General features: G+C 38.9%; 1 long non-coding RNA gene across 1 annotated transcript in view; it reads left to right on the top strand.

Annotated features, from left to right (window-relative positions):
- The first annotated feature begins 500 nt into the window (after nt 1–500).
- The window catches only part of LOC134730441 (uncharacterized), a 44,793-nt gene continuing 22,208 nt past the window's right edge, over nt 501–23,085 (top strand). The window contains exon 1 of the long non-coding RNA XR_010112204.1: nt 501–902. This is a non-coding gene — a long non-coding RNA (uncharacterized LOC134730441). The remainder of the gene's footprint in view (nt 903–23,085) is intronic.

A 23,085-nucleotide genomic window follows, 5' to 3' on the forward strand; every position in this document is an offset into this window, starting at 1 on the left:
TGAATTGTAATCCCCAGATGTTGAGGGAGAGACCTGGTGGGAGGTGATTGAATCATGGGGGCAGTTGCCCCCCTGCTGTTCTCATGATAGTGATGAGTTCTCATGAGATCTGATGGTTTTATAAGGCAGTTTTCCCTGCTCTTGCTAGCTCTTCTCTCTCCTGCTGCCATGTGAAGAAGATCCTTGCCTCCCCTTTGTCCTCCATGATTATAAGTTTCCTGAGGTCTCCCCATCCATGTGGAACTGTGAGTCAATAAAACCTCTTTCCTTTATAAATTGCCAGTCTTGGGTAGTTCTTTATGGCAGTGTGAAAATGGACTAATACATAGTTTTACCTTTATTTTGTTTCTGTGAGGTGTTTTTCAGTTGAAGGTATTCATGGTAGATAGTAATAGAGAAGCTGTAGCTGTTACAAGCTACCTTTTTTTTTCCTCCTGCCTGTACTCATCTTTAGGAAGTATATATAATTTTAAACTCTGTGGGCTGAACAATAAGTGAATTATTGCACTAAGGACAATCAATTTAAAAGTTTACTTATATGTGTGAAGTTTAAGATGATTAAATGGTGATTTTTTTACATATCAATATCTACTGCTTTTATTATCTGCTATATAGTAATAGAGTAAAATCCTTAACCCGGTTATAACAAGTGAGACACAGCTTCCTCCCACACATGTGCAGTGTTCTCTTGACTACTTTAAAAAACGTGAGTACTTTTTCCCCTTTGAACTGCGTGCACATTAAAAAAAAAAACACAAAAATCATGTCCTTTTAAGTGTATTTAATAATCACATGATGTATTCATATTTTTCTGTGGCCAATCTACTGACAGATTATAAGAAAAGAAAAGCAAGAGAGAGAAGAAAAGAAAAATGGAAACCACGACACTGTCATGGTGGCAGGTAAGAGTGTGATTTTTTTTTTTTTTTTGAGACGTAGTCTTGCTGTGCCAGGCTGGAGTGCAGTGGCCCCATCTCAGCTCACTGCAACCTCTGCCTCCTGGGTTCAAGCGATTCTCCTCCCTCAGCCTCCCGAGTAGCTGTGACTACAGGCGCGTGCCACCATGCCCAGCTAATTTTTGTATTTTTAGTAGAGATGGGGTTTCACCATGTTGGCCAGGCTGGTCTCGATCTCTTGACCTCAGGATCCGCCCACCTCCGCCTCCCAAAGTGCTGGGATTACAAGCGTGAGCCACCGCACCTGCCTGGCCAAGAGCATGATTTTTGAGAAGGGATTGGAATGGCCCTGGGTAGTAGGGAGGTTTTATTGGCCTGAGTACCCATCAAAAAGGCTATTTTCAAAATCAGCTTAAAGAAATGTAAGCCAAAATGAAATAATTTTCATTTAGTAGGAATTAAAAAATAAAAGGTGCGTGTATTCTTTTTTGAGCACAAGTTTAGTATTCAAGTGACTGCTATGCCAAGTGGAAAGTAATGCCCTTAATGGAAATATAATGAGTAGTGAGGTCAAGAAATGGATGTACTCTAAATTATTTTCTTAATAAAGAACAGACCTTTATTCTCTAATTTCTTTTAATTTCAACAATAAAGATTTTTAAACAATAGACAAAGGGTGAGAACCTAGGTTTCTATTTTATGAAATGTTATCAAAAATTCTTTAAAAAGTGTGAAATAGGACTGTCTCATAAATGTGTTTATTTTTCAGGGACTTTGAAGCTAGGTTTCCTTAGCTTTTGAGTTGCTTTCTTTTGTTATTGAATTGCCTTCCCTTGTTTGTTTATTTCCACACTATGAGGTGGGTTCTTACAGGAGCAGACACCCTCCTGGCTGCATAGCGCTGGACTTGAATATGCTCGGTCCAAGGAGGCTATCATGGGATGGAAAGGCTTTCTGCAGAGATGTCTCTGTTCGCAGCAAAAGAGGAAACAGGAAATGACTCAGGGCAAGTCTTGCTAAACTGGAAACAATTAGACACACTCCTAAATAGAATCAGAAAGCATTATAGTCATAGAAAAAGGAGAAAGTGTATGAGAAAGGTTGCTTTCCATTCCCACCTGGGAACTGAAAGACGTTTAGGGAGGTGCAATACCTCTCCACTGCTACAGGTTTCTTTCCAGTCATGTTAACCTGTATGGGGAATCACGACTGAATAGGTATTTTCATTACCTCCATTGACTCTGCTTTTAACATTTTTATTTTAAAAATGTTTTCTAGTCACAAAAGCAGCACAGTAGACTGGAAACAAAAATGAGTGAACTTGACTGAAATATGCACTTCCCACTAAAACATATGGCAAATAAAGCCGTAATAATAGCTCTGACCTCAGAAGCCTGTCCTTTACATTACACAGTGCAGATTTGGGCAGTGGTCTAACATCAGGTCTGCAACCAATTGCTACAATTGAGTTGCAAGCTTTACATTTTTTTTTTTTTGAGAAGGAGTCTCACTCTGTCGCCCAGGCTGGAGTGCAGTGGCGAGATCTTGGCTCACTGCAACCTCCGCCTCCCGGGTTCAAGCAATTCTGCCTCAGCCTCCCAAGTAGCTGGAACTATAGGCACGTGCCACCAAGCCTGGCTAAGTTTTGTATTTTTAGTAGAGACGGGGTTTCACTATGTTGGCCAGGCTGGTCTCGAACTCCTGACCTTGTGATCCTCTCGCCTTGGCCTCCCAAAGTGCTGGAATTACTGCATGAGCCACTGCGCCTGGCCCTACATTCTTAAGTCATATTATTTAGGCAGGACATTGAAAGCTAAGAAAGCAAATTTATTTCCCAGAAGAAAACTCCCAACAATAACTTCTGTGGGTCTTCATGTTGCTGTAGTACAATTGGTCATCCTATATCTTAAAAAACAAAACAAAACAAATGGAGTTTGAGAGTCTAAAACTCAACATCAACTACACAGCCTCTCATTTGATGAACTCTTAGTTTTTGCTTATTTTTAAGCCTATCTGATAAGGATGTTTAGTAAGTTATTGCTAAGCCTCTTTGGACATTTACTTTCATTTATTCTGAGTACCAGAAATTCAAAAGACAGGATGAAATGGCTACACTCAAGAATGTGTAGAGTCTATAATAAAATCAAAATATAGACTAAATAACAACACAACCAAGAAAAACAGAATGTGAGCTGAAGAGAAAGAAAAAAGAAAACCCCAGCATCTCAGAATTAAGCAGTCATTAGTGTTTATATCAGTTGACTGATGTATATAAGTGAGAGTTTCTTGCCTCATCTACTTTCATCTTGTTCTCATCTTCTCTTCCCTTTTCCCTTCTTCTCTATCATGATACTTGCTAGAAATTTATGCAGAAAAGAAAATTGATAGACAAAACCTAAACAAATATTAATAATCCTTGCACACTTACTAAGAACCAGGAGAAAACCAAACCCCCCAAAAATATTAATCCTAACAGAAAATAATATTTTTGGGTACTCTGAGATACAGACATCAAAGGAATGTCCTCATGCAGAACTCTCTCTATGACATTGTTTTTGGGGGAATGTAATTAGCACCTATGTTATAGCTTTCTATTAAGCTCATAGTTTATTTACTGAACTGATATTTTGGAAGTCAGGCCAGCCACTGTACACTTGATGCTTATCCATAAGTTCTAATAACATTTAGACATGTTATCGATTTCTAAGCAAAATTACATTTTTGTTATTCCACATTGTCTTTTTAGAGTATCCTATTTCCACCACAGTCGAGTGTCCAGAGGCATCAACAGAGCAGCGTTGCGTTGCAACATGTACATTTTGCATTTCCTTAGTGGCTTATTTGTCATTAAAAGGTTTGAAAAGATTTCTGTTCCCCAAACTCAGGTTGAGAAATATTATCTGGTATTTACACATGTCTATGTTTACTGTCTAATTTAATTGTGAGTCAGATTTAACACAGAAGAAATGAGACATTTGCATGGTCATGATTATCAAGAGGTCGAAGGTACTATTTTCCTTGGGTGATAACCCAGTGAGTGATGCGGGACTCAACACCGTGGTCGACTGCACACATTTCACCACCATCGCACTTGGAAACCTTTTTGGTTCAGTGCAGAACTTCTTAAAGATTAAAACAGATTTATGGTATCAAAAGGTATTTTGATGGTCAGCCAAAATTCCACACGGATAGGATTATGCCCCATAAACTTTATCCTTCTTTCCAATGATTTTTAAATATGATTTTTAGAGATGGATTAAATGTAGATTCCTTTGTATTTGTAATACATATTTCAAATTACTACAATAGATTTACTGTGCAGGTCTGCGTGAACTCCAGGGACCTGAAGGCCGGCTTGGTCAAACGACTTGCAGGAGTGTTCTGGTTATTAACATGCTTAATGTTGTAGGCCAGATGAAATAAGGAAGCCAGCAGAAAAGCCGAGCTTTCTTTGGATACAGTACACTCTATCTTGCTTTAATTTGCTCCTTGGAGTCTGTACACGCTACTGGTGATATAGGTAAGGCAAGGTTACAAAAAGGTCTTTCTACTATTACTGTAAGGCAGAGTTTCTGCATTATAATTAAATTCTGTAAATTTGGGCTTCCTTAAATGCATAAAATCACAAAATACTACATTTTAGTTTATAAAAAAGGTTTACAATCTCTCATTCAAAACTCTTGGGACCTGAAATACTCTTAAAAACTCAAATTCTCCCTCCCCCAAACTTTAGAAAGATAATATTATGCACATATTGCATATGACGTAATCAATGCTATCAACAAAGTCTAGGTAAAACCCCACTATCAAACACATTAATATTTTTCCAGAAAATGTGAATGTTTGCAGTAAGTAGGATAAATAGAAAACATGCTCTCCTCAGTTCAGATCAGATTTTGTCATCAAGCTTATGAAAAATCTTGAAGTTTTTCAGAGCTTTTTGGATTTTGGAATTTCAAATAAAGAATTATAGGTCTGTACCAATTTTGCTTTTCTGCTACAACCTGGTAGACTTTGTGAAGCTTTGAAATATTTATCAATAAAAGGATGCATAGTGAGATTATTTTGAAACATTAAATGTGTATAATATATTTAAAAATATGGAAATATTCTGTTATAATATGTTGACATAAAGATAGTATAAGTATTACTGATAACTAGTTTATACAGATGCAAGCATTTTTGTTTGCTTCACAAGAGAATGAGATGAAATTACATATTTATTTATTAATTTTGAGATGGAGTTTTGCTCTTGTTGCCCAGACTGGAGTGCAATGGTACGATCTCAGCTCACTGCAACCTCTGCCTCCCAGGTTCAAGTGATTCTCCTGCCTCAGCCTTCCAAGTAGCTGGGATTACAGGCATGCACCACCACGCCCAGCTAATTTTGAATTTTTAGTAGAGATGGGGGTTTCACCATGTTAGTCAGGCTGGTCTCGAACTCCTGACCTCAGGTGATCCACCTGCCTCGGCCTCCCAAAGTGCTGAGATTACAGGCATGAGCCACCACGCCGGGCCTGAAATTACATATTTAAATTAAAAAAATTTTTCAGGCCAGGCCAGGCTTGGTGGCTCATGCCTGTAATCCCAGCACTTTGGGAGACCCAGGCGGGCAGATCACTTGAGGTCAGGAGGTCGAGACGAGCCTGGCCAACGTGGTGAAACCCCATCTCCACTAAAAATACAAAAATTAGCCAGGTATGATGGCACGTGCCTGTAAACCCAGCTACTCAGGAGGCTGAGGCAGGAGAATCGCTTGAACCTGGGAGGCGGAGGTTGCAGTGAGCCGAGATCGCGCCATTGCACTCTGCACTCCAGCCTGGGTGACAGAGTGAGACTATGTCTCAAAAAAAAAAAAAAAAAAAGTTTCATTAGAATCTTTGAATACTGGTATACTTGAGATACACATAATCATATCTGTCCTCCAGTTCCCTTGAATCTGTTGCCTCTTTCTTACTCCTGGCACTTTCCTTCTGTAGTTACTACTTTTCTTTCTTGGATCATCAAATTTTCCCTCTTGATCATTCAAGTCAACCTATGATCTTTCTCTGGATTATTCTGTATTTAAAAATATCCACAACAGGATTTAAATGTGCAATTTCAGCCAAGTATCTAAATAAGATAGATGCTGCATTCCAGAGTAGGAATATGCAGAATTTCCAAAGGAGCTTTAGAAAAGTTGTTACATGACCCTGGAATTCTACATGCACTTCGAGTAGAAAAGGCTCAGATTAAAAGCAATATTTGGAGAAGATTTCTTTGAACACAAGCAGCCCCTGTGAGATGAGTCTTCTTCCCTTCTCTGCTGTCTCTCATCTCGGGTGTGTGAGAAGACCTTCAAGACACGACTTGAGAGTGTGATGATGCCTTAACTCAGGTGTGCGACCCCATATTGAAATACTTAAAAGGCAGAGATGGGATAGTTGAGAAAACCAAAGTGAAGACATATTGAGGCTGCCTAAGGTCTAACTCTATTCCCAGGATCTGTTTGGGCAAAAAAAACATAAGAGTGTTTCTTGGGGATTTGTTGAGCACTATAAGTGAGAAAAAGCTGTTCTGGAGGTCCTTGTTGATTTGATCTAATAGGATCATCTTTAGAAGACTGAAAAGGCTTCAGCAGAGAAGAAGCTGGAGATGACCTGAGGAGAGATTAGGGACCTGCAAGAATAGAGGACATTCATCTGGCTGGGGGAAAGGCAAGTGAGAGGCCACAAGTGGTCAAAGACTGTAGGAAACCTGTGCAGAAAGCTTCACAAGTGACAACTTTAAACATCCACCAAACCAAGAGCAGAAAGCCGGCTTACAAAGTGCCAGTCCTGTAAGCATTTACCCATACTCTTTATTTCTCTTGGTCTCTGCTTCTTCCTTCTTCCTCCTTCCCACCCCAGACTGCATGAAAAAGAGTAGCTGGCCATGGGAGAGGGGGATTGAGAGAGAGAAAATAAACTCATTCCATTTTCTAACACTTCTTATCTCACCCAGGGAATTTATATGGTGTTACTTCTATGGGAATTATTGGATTTAAAGTTGGAACTCCATATAGAAATTTTTTATGAAACTATAATTTATATATAAGACTTTCCTTTGAATGAAATTGGAAGCTTTGACTCAAAATGGCCCTGGAGATTGTAATTATAATTATCAAACTGAGATCATGTTTTGTGACTTAAGGTGACTGTAGGAGTTTGCAGTTACTAAGAGTAGTTAGAAAAGTCATGGGATTGCCCAAGTTTTCATTCAGGACAAAAAGAAGAAAGTAATCATTGAGTAGAGTTTAAAAGAAGAGTTGGAGGTAAAAATAAATTTGGTCATGATTACACACCCTGAATCTTTTTTGGCCAACATAATGCTTTCAAATTTTATCTTTTTCTTCTATATTGCAAGCATACCTTGGAGATATTGTGGGTTTGGTTCCAGACCACCACAATAATGCAAATATTTCAATGAAGCAAGTCACATAAATTTTGTGGTTTCCCACAAAAATATAAAAGTTATGTTTACACTATGCTGTAGTCTATATTAAGTGCGTGATATCATTATGTCTAAAAGTATACATACCTTAATTAAAAAATATGTTATTGCTAAAAAAATGCTAACAATCATCTGAACTTTCAGTAAGTCATAATCTTCTTGCTGGTGCAGGGTTTGCCTCATTGTTGGTGGTTGCTGAATGGTAAGGTTGGTGATTGCCAAAGACTGAAGTGGCTGTGGCAGTTTCTTAAAATAAGACAATAATGAAGTTTGCTACATTGATAGACTTAAAAAAAATTAAAAAAAATTTTTTTTGAGACGGAATCTAACTCTGTTGCCCAGGCTGGAGTGCAGTGGCGCAATCTTGGCTCACTGCAACCTCTGCCTCCCAGATTCAAGCGATTCTCCTGTCTCAGCCTTCTGAGTAGCTGGGAATACAGGCATGCACCACCACGCCTAGGTAATTTTTGTACTTTTAGTAGAGATGAGGTTTCACCATGTTGTCCAGGCTGGTCTCAAATTCCTGACCTCAGGTGATCTGCCTGCCTTGGCCTCCCAAAGTGCTGGAATTACAGGCATGAGCCACTGTGCCTGACCTTAATTTTCATATTGTTAGTAGAGATGGAGTTTTACCATGTTGTCCAGGCTGGTCTTGAACTCCTGACCTCAAGTGATCTGCCCACCTCGGTCTCCTGATTGACTCTTTCACAAAAGATTTCTCTCTGTAGCATGTGATGCTGTTTGACAGTATCTTACCCATGGTAGAGCTTATTTCAAACTTGGAGTCAATCCTCTCTAACTCTGCCACTGTTTTAGCAACTAAATGTATGTAATATTCTAAATCTTTGTTATCATTTCAACAATGTTCACAGTATCTTTAACCGGAAGTAGTTTCCATCTCAAGAACTTACTTTCTTAGCTCGTCCATAAGAAGCAACTCCTTATTTGCTCAAGTTTTATCATGAGATTGCAGCAATTCAGTCACATCTTCGGGCTCCACTTCAAATTCCAATTATCTTGCTATCTCCACCGCATCTGCAGTTACTTCCTCCATTGGAGTGTTGAACTCCTAAAAGTCATCCATGAGGGCTGAAATAAACTTCTTCCAGACTCTGGCTAATGTTGATATTTTGACTTCCTTTCATGTATCACAAATTTTCTTAATGACATTTAGAATGGTGAATCCTTTTCAGTGGATTTTCAATTTACTTCGCCCTGGTCCATCAAAGGAATCACTGTCTATGGCAGCTACAGCCTTATGAAATGCATTTCTTAAATAACAAGACTTGGACGTCAAAAGAACTCCTCGATCCATGGCCTGCAGAATGGATGTTGTGTTCGCAGGTATGAAACATCATTAACCTCCTTGTACATCTCCATCAGAGCTCTTGGGTGATCAGGTGCATTGAAAATGAGCAGTAATGTTTTAAAAGAATCTTTTTTCTGAGCAGTAGATCTCAACAGTGAACTTAAAATATTCAGTAAACCACGCTGTAAACTGATGTGCTGTCATCCAGGCTTTGTTGTTCCTCTGATAGAGCTCAGGCAGAGTAGATTTAGCATAATTCTTACGAGCTCTAGGATTTTTGAAATGGTCTGTGAGCATTGGCTTCCAGTTAAAGTCACCAGCTGCATTAGCCTCTAATAAGAGAGTTAGCTTATCCTTTGAAGCATTGAAGCCATGAATTGACTTCTCCTCTCTAGCCATAAAAGTCCTAGGCAGCATCTTCTTCCAATATCAGGCTGTTTTATCTCCATTGAACATCTGTTGTTTAGTGTAGCCACCTTCATCAGTTATCTTAGCTAGCTTTTCTGGATAACTTGCTGCAGGTTTTATATTAGCACCTGTGGCTTCACCTTGCACTTTTATGTTACGTAAATGGCTTCTTTCCTTAAACCTCATGGTTAATCTCATAGCTTCTAACTTTTCTTCTGCAGCTTCCTTACCTATCTCAGCCTTCATAGAATTAAAGAGAGTTAGGGCTTTGCTCTGGATTAGTCTTTGGCTTAAGGGAATGTTGTTGCTGGTTTCATCTTCTCTCCATACCCCTCATACTTTCTCCATATCAGCAATAAGTCTGTTTTACTTTCTTATCATTCATGTGTTCACTGGAGTAGCACTTTCAATTTCCCTTAAGAACTTTTCCTTTGCATTCACAACTTGGCTGTTTGATGCAAAAGGCCCAACTTTGGGCCTGTCTCATCTTTTGGCATACCTTCCTCACTAAGCTTAATTATTTTTAGTTTTTGTTTTAAAGTAGGAAGCCAGGCACGGTGGCTCATGCCTGTAATCCCAGCACTTTGGGAGGCTGAGGCAGGCAGATCATTTGAGGTCAAGAGTTCAAGACCAGCCTGACCAACATGGTGAAATGCCATCTCTACTAAAAAAAAAAAAAAAAAAAAATTAGCTGAGCATGGTGGCAGGCATTTGTAATCCCAGCTACTCAGGGAGACTGAGGAACAAGAACTGCTTGAACCTGGGAGGCGGAGGCTGCAGGGAGCCAAGATTGTGACACTGCACTCCAGCCTGGGCCACATAGTGAGACTCTGTCTCAAAAACAACAACAACAACAACAACAACAACAACAAAAAGTGAGAGATGTAACTTTTTCTTTCACTTGAACACTTAGAGACCATTGGGATAATTAATTGATCTAATTTCATTATTATTGTGTCTCAGAGAATAGTAGGGGCCTGAGAAGAGGGAGAGAGATAGGGGAATGGTCAGTTGGTAGAGTAGTCAAAACATACACATTTAAAAATTAAGTTCACCATCTTATACGGGCATGGTTCGTGGCCCCCCAAAACAATTACAATAGTAACATAAAAGATCACTGATTACAGATTGCCATAACATATAATAATAATATTTATCTTAAAAGTTTGAAATATTATGAAAATTAATATTGTGACAGAGATATGAAGTGAACACGTGGTACGGGAAAAATGGCACCAATAGACTTGCTCAATGCGAGGTTGCCACAAACCTTCAATTTGTAAAAAATGCATTATCTACAAAGCACAATAAAGTCAAGAACAATAAAACTAAATATGCCTTTACTTCAGTAGGTGTTCAGTTTTTTTTCTATTTCCTTGTTGAACAGATGTTTACCTATACTCAACAGCTTTTCCTTTCACATTTCTTATTCATGATTCAATTCCCTCAAAACTGTAGTCATCCCTGTCACTGCAGGAAAACTAGTCTTAGATATCACCAATGACCTTCTAGTTGTCAAATCCAACATACACTTCTCTGTTTCCTTGTTATTGAGTCCCTCAGCAGTATCTGACCTAGCCGATTATCTTTGTGGAAATGGTTTTCTCTCTTGGTTTCTTTGATATATACTAACCTCATTCTTATTATCTTTTTGTGACATCTTCTCAGGCTTCTTGTTGATTCCTCCACTCCCTGTTCTCTTCTACATCAAAGGTGCCCAGCGCTAGGCTATGGATCTTATCTCTTCTCTGCACATTAAGTGATTTCATTTGGGCCCATTACTTTGTGTCAACTCTAGGCTGATGACATGCAAATTTATAGCTCCATCTTTGGTCTTTCTCCCGAGCTGTGGACTATGTATGTAACTGTCCACTTGACCGCATTGTTTGGAGGCCTAATGGACACTCCAAAGTTAATATGTCCATCAGGCAGTTTCCCCTTGTATTTGTTCTCCCTGGCTTGCCCATGCCAGTAAATGGCACCATCCACTCACTGCCTCGGGCTAAAAACATTGGAGTTGTTATTGCTTCCTTTCCTTAATATTCCCAAATCCACGCTATCCTCAAGTCTTATCAGTTTTAGATTCAACATTCCTTGTGAATAAAGAATCTACGTTTACTGCAACAATCCAGATGAGAGATTAGTTATGTTTTTAGATAATTCTAATAGATGTCTCAAAAACATCTGGTTGGGGATGAATGCTAACTTTCCACTGCACACCTCCAATGGTCTGATCCCTACTTACGTCTCAAACCTCATCACACACCACACTTTCTTTGGCTGACTGCACTCTGGGTAGACTTGCCTCCTCTTGTCCTTGACACATGTCATACTCATTACTGACTCAAGGCCTTTGCATTTGTTGGTCCTCTTGTCTAGAAATTTTCTTGTTTATATATTGGTTCACTTGTTTATTGTGTCTTTTCTTGCTCCCCTCACACAGAGGTAATGTTGCTCTCTTTCCTGTTTGGCACTATATTCCCAACAGCTATGGAAGACCAGCACACAGTAATTTCCTATACATATTTCTTGATCGAATGAAAGAATGTAAGTATTTAAGGCTTACAAGTTAAATGGAAAAAAAAAATCATGCTGTGATCGAAAGAGCACTGGGAGGCCCGGTGTCTACTCTTGAGTCCTGACTCAGCCACTTTGGAGAACTCAACTAAAAAAACTTCTCTACATATTTTTATCCTCACCCTCAAACATGCAGCTTCTTGTGTGCATGAAACAAAAACAAATGACAGCCCACAGAAATTAATGTGTCGGACATCTATTTCTACACTGAGTTCACTACAACAAAAACCACTTATAATTTCAAACAAATGGTCTCTCCCCAGTAACAGTGCCCTTTTGATAAAATTTCACACCACAGGAAATCCATTACAATAAATATCTGTTCCAGTATCTGTCCACTTAGCAATAATTCTCTTTATGCTTGATGCCTCTTTCCTGATAAACTATCCTAAGGACCCTCCTTTCCTTCCCTCTGAGAGTTCCAGAGTTTTAGCTCTGCCTCTGCGTACTTGCTGTTGTCATGGTAGCCTTGCTAATTTTGCTTATATATTTTTCCCCATATTTTCCCACAACCTTTGAAAAGACCAAGCGAAATATGTGCCAAAGGCTATTTCTGACTTAATGTTGTAGGCATGAAAATATTTCTTTTCTTAGCCTCTTGAAAAATATTAAATGGTTGTCTCAGCATCATTGATTGAGACTATTTGTTTATTCCCAGGGCTGAAAGTTAAGGCCATTCTATTTTGATAGAACTATTTATTTAAAACAAGCTCAAGATCAAAGACATCTCATCTAGTATGCAGGGAATGCTGTTTAACCCAAGTAATCCAAAAGTAAATAATTTATTGGATTACTCAATAGATTGAGAAATGAAGGTAGGATTTGGGTGTATTTGTTTTGCCTTTTTCTTTTTAATTACTCACTAAATAACTGCATGCGATGTGTGAGTTTAGAAGAAAAGAAAGTCTTATTGCAAGAAGACATCCTGTTAGTAACCTTAAGTGGTCTCAGGAAAGAACAGATCCCATCTATATGCATGGAATCAGGGCAGCCCTGCTGTCCACGCCTGCTTGGTGGCCGACATACTTGCATCTAAGACCTATCTTTGCCCAAGACAAAAACCAGCTGTGTGGCTGCAAGAGAGCCATTTAAACTCTCTGGAGTCCAGTTTCTTTACTTATAATACAAGAAAAAAATCTCTCACATCCCTTCTGGTTCTAAGATTGAGCCATCCTATTCTTAACCAACCAAAAATTATGATAGCGGTGGGGCAAGATAGGAGGCAGTTCAGCAGGGGCGGAGAGGCCCTCATTTGAACTTCTGCAACTCCAGGCATGGATTCCTCTTCTCTCATTTTTAAAAATTAAATGCTCACTTCCTTTCAATCTGATAAAATGTCATTTTGTTTCATTTGGGTTTTCATTTATTCTGGAACATGCCAGACAGATCTTGTACCAAAGTTATTTTATTGTTGTGGATAAAAGAACACAATACCCATTTTTGTTCCTTATTCTTGCCTTTTCAATCGGTTTTTGAATTGCTAATTTTTTTTTGTTGTCAATTAAAAATACATCTCCACAGCCCAGCTGCTCATGGACCCATGTCGGGTGCACATCATACATCCTTGGTAGTCCAGCTTCTGTTGTGAAGTCCTGAGAAACACTGTTTATTTATTTATTTAGTGAGAAGAATCCCGATTAGTTCTTTCTCGTAAAAAGAGGAAATTGGCTAACTGTTATGGACTGAAAGTTTGTGTCTTTCTCAAATTCATCTGTCGAGGCTCTAACCCCTAATGTGATGGTATGTAGAGATGGGGCCTTAGAGAGGTAATTAGATTTAGATGAGGTCATGAGAATGGGGCCCACATCATGGGATTAGTACTTTTATAGCAAGAGGAAGAAAAACCAGAGCACACTTTGTCTCTCTGTCTGCCATGTGGGGGCACAGTGAGAAGGCAGACAAGGAAAAGGGCCTTCCCCAGGAACCAAATGGGCTGACACCTTGCTCTCGGTCTTCCCAGCTTCCAGAACTGTGAGAATGAAATAAATATCTGTTGTTTAAGACACCCAGCCTATGGCATTTTCTTATAGCAGCCCAAGCCGACCAAAAAACTAACTAATGGAAATATTTGAGTATAAGATAGAACGTATTGACCCTGGAGCAATAAAAGAAAAGCTGGCCGAAAGTGCTAGGAGTTGCAGGCGGACAGTTTACCACCACCTGTTTGAAAGGCTTTACCATTTAGTCAACTCAGCACAGACACCTCAATCAAATGAAATGCATACAACCACAGTCACTGGTCTATCAGCTCCAATCGGGAAACCCTTGAAAATGTGACACAAGCAGTTTAGGCAAAATTAGAGAAAACATTTATAAAGCTCATGATACAAAAAGCAGTGCATGATTTAAAACATCATCAGATGGGTTTAAGTGAATTTATGGATAAAGATGTATTACACATTAATAAAGGAAGTCACGGACATTTGAAATAGATGCTTGATCTGAGAAACACTCCTGCTTATAGCCTCAAATATTTGGAAGTTGACAACATGCACAAAAGGTACCTTGTTGCCACTCTCAGAGACAGCGTATCACACTAACTGGCTCATTAATTTGACCTATTATGGCATTTCTTATGATCTTACATTCCTATGACCTCCTTGAAGGCTCATTTGGCCTTGAAGCAGCACAAGGTGAAAAAAAAATCTCAAAATTAATCAAGAAGTTGCCAGAGTGCTTTTACACAGGCTTAGCAAATTGTCAGCTTATCCTTGAAAGAATAACCTTCACCAGAACCTTTTTTCCTATGACAATGGGGAGGAGAAGGGGATAGTGAAGTTGCTGTCAGACACTGGGTTTCCTCTCTAATTCTCATTCACCTTTTAGCCAGACACAGAACAATCTTGAGTTCAAATATTTAGAGAATCTCAGATGAAAGAATACAGAGCTATTCATTCCTGAGACTTTCATGGGAAGGCCTGGTTAACCAGACACAACGGGCAAGCAAAGTGTCTGTCATTGCTAGTAAGAAATCAAAAGGGATTCAGCCTAAGGTAAACAAAGCCACACGGAGCAATGAGGATAGTGCAACATGCATTTCTATTTCAAAATACCATAATCTTAAAAGTGTGCTCTCCTGAATCCATATGATCGAATGAGAAAATAATTAGGTACCTAGGTATGATTACTTTGACTTATGTCTAAGATGCACAAAATTTTTCAGCCAAAAGCAATAGAATGGGGCAGCAGTCACGTGTGAATAGATCTGTTTCGATGAAAAACACCAGTATGCAAACTGTTTTTCCAGAAGATGGACACTTGCTCCTGAGGTGGTTGAATCTTTCACCTATTTGTTATGTCTGAAAAATTAATGCTTGTTCTGCAACTATAAACCAGCCATAAGTGAAAGCAGCTTTGCCAGCATTGTCTGAGTCATTAGAAGAGTCAACCAGTTGTTCTCCTGTCCTTTCTGCGTGGCTGAATTTCCTTAATGACCAATTCATTGTGTGTCATCAAGCATGACACCCAAAACGCTGTGATGTCTTTAATGAAGGATCCATTAGTCTTTCAAGAATGTGAACATGTGAAGTTGAAAAACCTATTCAATAAGGTATCTCCTTGAAAGAACGCTAATCACACTGGGAAGTACATTTACACAAAATATAACTTCTTCATGCATGTTTAACGGAGTAGAATGTTTTTTGGAGTCACATTAGCTGACCCTGAGAAGAACACAGGCTTAGTTTACTGGATAACTTCCATTTTCATAAAATTGCTAAAATGCCACTTTTCTCTTCAATCCACATTTATATATGTGGCAGAACATTCTTTCTCAGAACAGAAGCCATTGTATGGTCCTCTTTCTGTGTTCTTTGACCTTGGCAGCACACCATCTCCAAGATTCCGCAATCATAGACAGTCACCCTGCTGTTGTGGGCAGACGATTGCCTTGCACAAACCTTTCTGGTGCCATTGGAAGTGACTCTCTGGAGACAAAGCCCAAGAATGACCCTGAGTATTACGTCTTTGTACATTCACTTCTGCATTTCATCTTCGCAGTTCTAAACCTATTCAAAGGTCTTTCTGTTTGAGCTTCTAAAATCTAGTATATCCTCTGCTGGATCGAGAGAAAAAAAGATGTAATTATAATACATGAACTGCCGTTGTTCTGCACATTAACACAGTAAGAGAAAATAGGAGTTTTTAATAGAAAAAATAGGTGTTTTGCTCTTCTTTCATATATTTGTAAATAATGCAATATATCGGGAGTTAATTTTAAGGTAGTCAAGTGTGATGCATCACCATTAAGTCACTTTTACCAAGGAAAATAACCCAATATACTTCTATATAATAGAAGGAGAAATAAAGTATATTTCATTTTAACACAGAAATACAATTTTGTCCCAGAGTATAATTGGATTAATGGTATAGGAAGGCAGTTCATAATAGGGTTTTATTGTATTTTCCCTAAAGTTGCATAATAAAGGCACTTACCTGAGGAATCATCCGAATGCCTCTTTCTCGGTATATTCCATGGTGTCCATTGAACATGTTCACTTGGCAGACTTCTATGATGGTATTGATTTTTTATCAAATATTTGGATAATGATTATTTGATAAAAATCAGAGTTAGTAAAGAGTTCAGCAAGCAAAGTGTTGGTCTACTAAGCAATTTTGGGGGTCAGGGAGGGTTGAAGCTTATGGCTTTGATTATGTGAGAGGTCAGAATATGATAAATACCTTGAGCTAGGGTCTTGCCTGAGCCAGACCCCTTGGATACAGACATGTCTGGTCATCTCTGAAACCCTGCAGGGCACTGCCTCCTCATTGCATGAAGGACAAAGGATGGAGGAAATTTCCTGGGAGAGGATGCCTTCTGAGAAAGGCAGAGGAGGAGTCAAGCTTGACCCGATAACAAAGACTTCATCTTCAGAAGGAAGCAGAGATTTTGAGTTCAGCATGGAGTCTCATTTGTAGCTGAGTTGTCTTCCAGGCCAGTCCCGTGGCCTCCTTCCTGTGGATTCTGAGTTCTGTGAAGTGTGTGTAAGAAATCTTGCTGGGAAGGATGGGTTTAAGTAAAAACTGAAAGCACTGATTGACTAGGGAATCTATCAGGCACTGCCTTGGTACCAACACTGATAAGACACAACACAACAAGTGGGAAGAGTGCCTGTCCACTTTGTAAACAAACAAACAAAAAACTAAACAACACCCAAAACAACATCCCCACCCCATAAAACCAAAACCAAATGAACAAAAATACTCTGCTTCTTTGACTGATTGCTGAAAGACTCCATACATGTGTAGTGTGTGAAATTGCGGGGCAGAGTGGAAAGTGATATAGCTCAGCAGAAATGCATTGCCGTGTTGTAGGATTTAGAGGAAGAGGCCATAGAATGGGAGAGAAGATGGGGAAGAAGAGAAAATGAATAACTGAGGCCACTTGTATTATGATTAAATTTTGTGATGATGAACAAAGTGCATAATTGCTTTCTTCCATTTTAAAATTATTAAAATGGATGTTAATACCACTGGCTCACTTTCATGTTTAATGAGCAGTGGAAATTTTATTGCTTTAAAAGTTTTTTAAACAGTTTTTTAAGGGATTTGCCTACTTATGACTAATATTTCCTGTTAGCATTGAAATATTAGAAAAACTTTATTCTCAACTCCATACTTATCATGGAGAGCTATTGCAAATTGGAAAGTGTATGGAATATGAAGTTGACTGGATTCCTCACTCTTCTGGGCTCCCCAAAAAGTTGGCTTAAAATTATCCCACTAATTTAGGGTTTCTCATTATTTTGGACCAGCAAATTTTTTGTTTTGAGAGACCATCCTCTGCATTGCTTGATGTTTAGTTGCATCCCTGACTTCTCCCCTCTAGATGCTTGTAGCATATCGTCACACCATTATTACAATATAACATGTCTCCAGACATTGCCAATGTCCCCTGGGTGGGAGAAGGGGAGGGAATTGTTGCATATTGAGAATCACTGCTTTAATGTAGTCATTTGAAGCAAAATACTTGAAGAAAAAATAATGTTAGAATTGACTATAAAGTTATTAAGATAATATTAACCTCCTGATGCATTCTTTACTTAATTCTTGAAATTTTTTTTTCTTAATGTGGGAATGTCATAGGTGTTTAAACTGAAAAACAATACTAGTTGCCATTTATGCTATTTATTGAGAATTTCCTGAGTGTCCCACATTGTATTAAGCACTTTATCAACATACCACTCAATTCTTGCAACTATTCCTTGCAGTTGGTATTATTATCTGTCTCTTTCAGAGAAGGCTAGGGAAGTAAAAGAACTTTCTCAAAGTTACACAGCTAGTCACTGAAATACATAGTATTTAAGTCCACATCTACATGGGTACAGGCATTGGAAGTTTACTTTGTGCCTCAGTCAAGGTCCCTGAAGAAAAATGCCCACTCCAGTGGGGTAACCCAGGAGACCTTACCGAACAACATCTTTGCATATGAGAGCAGGAAAACTGACAAAGAATCGTGAAGCCCCCCTACCAAGATCTGCCAGAACTTATGCTAGGTCTGAGGGGCTCAGGAAAAGGAGTAGTGACCATAACCCATAACAAGTGGCTGGGACTTCAGAGGGGACTGACAGACAGGAGCATGGAGGGATACAACCAACTCAACAGCTGCTAGGCTGGAAGGCACCTGTGGGTGGGAGCACCTTAAACCTTCCACCCTTTGAATTCCCCTTGATGAGCACCCACATCCAACAGGAAATTATGGGAAAAGGACCCTGTTGCTGTTGCATCCATACAGGGTGATCTTCCAGGGCTCAGAGCTAGCTAAGAGTAAAGAATGGATCTGAAGGGCAGAGGGAAAAATTCCAGGCTGTTTTAACCTTAATAAACCTTTATATAATTCAGATTTTCATTAAATATTTTTGAGCACCTACACAGACCATGGTAATAACTATTGGTGATAATGTGCTGTGGCAGTTGTCTGCTAACTTTTTCTGTGAAGGGCCATTTAGCAAAAATTTTAGCCTCTTTGGGCCATATAGTGGTATCTGTTGCAACTACATCTGCTGTTGTAGAGTGAATGAATGAATAAGTCCAGTAAAGTTTTTTTCTTTTTCGGTCCAAAGGTTGGAGTTTGCCAACTTTTCTGCTATAGAAAAACACAAAGCTACATACCATGCGTACTAAATTTTGTCAAGTCATTGTTTCTCCAACTCCAAAAGTTATGAAAAAATATGGTTCATGTCATATATATGTGTATATATATACGTGTATGTGTATATATATACACATACATACATACACACACACACACACAAACACAGACACAGACAGATCACCCTATCTAGGCTTACAAAATTCAAGTCATTTTGCAATAGAATTTATGAGTTTCACTTTTTGTTATTTCAACTCCATTATTGCAAAATTAGGTTGAACGAAGAGATAGACTTTGTATTTAACATACTTTTATTTTTTTTGAGACTGGGTCTCTCACCCAGGTAGGAGTGCCATGGTGTGAGTGATCATGGCTCACTGCAGCCACAACCTCCCTGGCTTAGGTGATCCTCCTGTTTCAGCCTTCTGATTAGCTGAGACCACAGATATGTGCCACCACACCCGGAAATCTTTGAAAATTACTTGTAGACATGAGGTCTCCCTATTTTGCCCAGGGTGGTCTTGAACTGCTGGACTCAAGTGATCCTCCCACCTCAGCCTCCCAAAGTATTGGGATTACAGGTGTGAGCCACCATGCCTGCCATTTTAACACATCTTTAAAGCACAATATGGTTCTTATTGGAAAGTGGGGAAAACCAAATAGAAGAAACAGAACTATTGTTTATGAAACCAGCAAATCTGTGGAAAAAATGATATTGATTAACGGTGTATGGAAAACAATTTAAATGTAATTATAGTATCTGCCTAAATAACCCTTATTAAAGCGGGACCAATTTTATAAGGCCAGGCCATTCAGCCTCTGGGCTGATGCTATACAGTTGTTCCCCATTATACACAGTTTTTCTTTCTGCAGTTTCAGTTACTTTCTGTCAGTCATGGTCAGAAAATAAATGAGCACAGTATAAGAAGATACTTTTAGACAGAGGGAGTGAAAGAGAGAGAGACACCATATTCATTTAGCTTTTATTATAGCATATGGTTGTAATTATTCTATTTTATTATTAGTTATTGCTGTTAATCTCTTACTGTGCCTAATTTATAAATTAAACTTTATCATAAGCATGTTCATATAGGAAAAAACATAGTATGCATAGCGTTTGGTGCTTTCCACAGATTTAGGCATCCACCAACAGTCTTGAAATGTATTTTGATGGCTTGTGGATAAGCAGGTATATTAGTCCGTTCTTGCATTGCTAAGAGGAACTACCCAAGATAGGTAATTCATGAAGAACAGAGTTTTTTTAAAATTAATTTTTATTTTATTTTAAATTCCAGGATACATGTGCAGGATGTGCAGGTTTGCTACATAGGTAAATGTGTGGCATGGTGGTTTGCTGCACCTATCAGCCCATCACCTAGGTATTAGCCCAGCATGCATTAGCTATTAATATTTATCCTGATGCTCTCCCTCTTCATGCTCCCCTGACAGGCCCCAGTGTGTATCGTTCCCCTCCCTGTGTCCATGTGTTCTCATTGTTACAAGCTCCCGCTTGTAAATGAGAACATGCGGTGTTTGGTTTTCTGTTCGTGTGTTAAACTGCTGAGGATGATGGCTCCCAGGTCCATCCATGTCCCTGTAAAGGACAGGATCTTGTTCCTTTTTATGGCTGCCTAGCATTCCATGGTGTATATGTACCACACAGAAAAGAGGTTTAATTGAATCACAGTTCCACAGGCTATACAGGAAGCATGGCTGGGGAAACCTCAGGGAACTTACAATCATGGCAGAAGGTGAAGCAGAAGCAGGCATGACTTACATGGCTGGAGAAGGAGGAAGAGATAAAGGGGGAGGTGCTACACACTTTTAAACAACCAGGTCTCATGAGAACTCACTCACTGTCATGAAAACGGCAAGGGGAAATCTGACCCCATGATCCAGTCACCTCCCACCTGGCCCCTTCTCCAATAATGAGGATTACAATTTGACATGGGATTTGGGTGGGGGCACAGAGACAAACTGCATCAGGGGGTGTACTGTATTAGTCAGATGGTGGTGCCAGAAAGTTTATGATTTATAGAGAGTATTAATTTCATCTCAAGATCCTAGGGACAAATATTGAAATTTCAGTGAGGTAACTTTATCTCTTTCTTCCTTCCTCCCTTGCTTTCTTCCTTTTCTCCTTCCTTCCTCACTTCTTCTCCAGCTCCCTGTCTTTTCCTGTCTTTTCTTCTTTCTTCTTTATATTTAAATGCAAGTGACATTGTCTTGATGAAGCCAAACCCATATGTCATGGAACTCTAGCATCCTTCTCTGGTTTCTTTAGGCATCTCTGGCTTCAACTGCAGCTGCCAATTTTATGAGTTACTTTGCTATTCCAAGTGTGCCACCCTATTGTATGCCTTGGTTTTCCAAATGTGACAATGTTCCTCTTCCTTGATCCCCAGCCCCCGTGCCCATTAAAAAGTCCACATGTATAGTGAACTTTATTAATACATCTGTAAGATGTAGGAGCCATTGTAATACAAACAACTTATAATTGATTATTTGGCAAATTCATAGATTGTCTAAAATCCTTGAGTAACTCTCTTTGACAGTCTCTAGCCTCCAATGCATTTGGCTCTCATTCAATCTCTCTCCTTTCTCCTGGCTCCTGGAAACACCATGTTTTCCAACAAATCTCTTCTACCTTATCAAGGGCAGCATTCGGGGTCTCTCCGAGCCTAAATCTGCATATTAAAATACTCCCTGATACCCTGTGCTTGCCAATGGACCGACTGCTCTGGCTTGTCCCAATCTCCCCTCCTCCGCCATCTGTAAGGGGAAGGAAGGAGCCAGAGGAATTATTTCTCCCCTGATATGAATTAATTAAACTTCCCTAGAGGGCAGACACAAAGAGTCTTGTTTAATTTAGAAAAAAATAGACTGTTATGCATTATAATTTTGGCAACTGCAGCATACAAGAAGTGCAGATTTTATCCATTAGTTTTTGTTTGTTTTATATTGTTCAATTTTAGGGTGGGTTTTTTTTTCTCTTTCTTTTTTTTGCCTGCCACTGTCAGCTATGCAAAGGTAATAAGATCCTACTGACCATGTTATGGGAGAGAATGGCCCCCAGAATAGCTAAGAGTCTCTTTTTCGCAATTTTTGTTTGGGGTTATACTCCTGTCAAAATGTAGAGACAATTGAACAATTTGGGTTTATTTTTAAAACTCCTCCGTCAGGCTCTCAAAAAAATTGTATTTTATTTATAGAAGGCTTCTCTTTTCTTCTGCCTCTTCTTTAATCACTCTCTCACTTGAAAGTGAGCAATTAAGCAATTAATTGAATAATTTAGGTCTCAAATCCCATTTATTTTAAATTATACATATAAGATCCTCTTTGTCCTACTTAATGTTACGTTTTGAAGAGCCAATCATAAAGAACAGATGGGAAGGGAAAAGTTTTTTTTCTAAGAACGGTTAGATGAATAGAGAGCTGAAACTTGTATGTTTAACTTGTGAGGTACTGATTGGGATAATCACAGCGTAGCTGAGACGAACCAGAGATTGGCTCTTGGTGTAACAAGAATCCCTTCTCTAGCAGCTTCCTACTTCCCATGGTTTTAGGCTTTTTGGATATTAGTCCTAGGAATGAGCCAAGTGCAATGAGTCAGGTTTAAGTGGACAAGAAATACGTGGTGTTATAAATGGCATAGACCTGAAAGTATTTATAAAATGTGATCAAGTGAGCACTGAAAAAAAAGACACAGAATATCTTGGCTTTTATAAAAGCTTATTTTATGGAAATTATGTGCATCATAGCCCAAGGAATCATAACTACATTTCTTTTTGAAATAAAAAGCTACATTACTATAATGTTGATGTTAAGGAAACCTGTAGAGGAGAAATTCTGATTAAAATTAATTCTGGTTACTATGAAGGGAAAAGGCAACCAGCCAAAGTAGGGACAAAATGAAGTATATGCCTCAAGGAAGAGCGGTTTCAACTATAAAAATGTGAGGCTAGAAGAGAAGGAAATAGGGATAATTTGTTTAACTAAGTAACGAAACTTAAAGGTAATCTGAGTAATGGTTTCTAAAGTAACCTAAGGTGCAAAAACCCTCCAACTGTGAAAATTTAACTCTCAATGAATGTCAATTTATAACAAGAAGGTATATCCCCACATATTGAATAACAAAAGGAGTTTACAAAGAAATTTCCAGAACATAAACTCATAGAGAGAAATGGATGGCAGAGACTTATTCCTGGGCACTTTTGAAATTAGATTATTATTTTAATGCATCAAACTTTGTGGTTAGCATGGAGTTGAAATCACCAACGAAGCTCTCTTAGGGAGGATAAAGCCACAAATTCCTTCTCTGTAAAATTCAGTTG

Source organism: Pan paniscus, chromosome 4, assembly GCF_029289425.2.
Source record: "Pan paniscus chromosome 4, NHGRI_mPanPan1-v2.0_pri, whole genome shotgun sequence".
In the NCBI taxonomy this organism is placed as follows: Eukaryota; Metazoa; Chordata; class Mammalia; order Primates; family Hominidae; genus Pan; species Pan paniscus.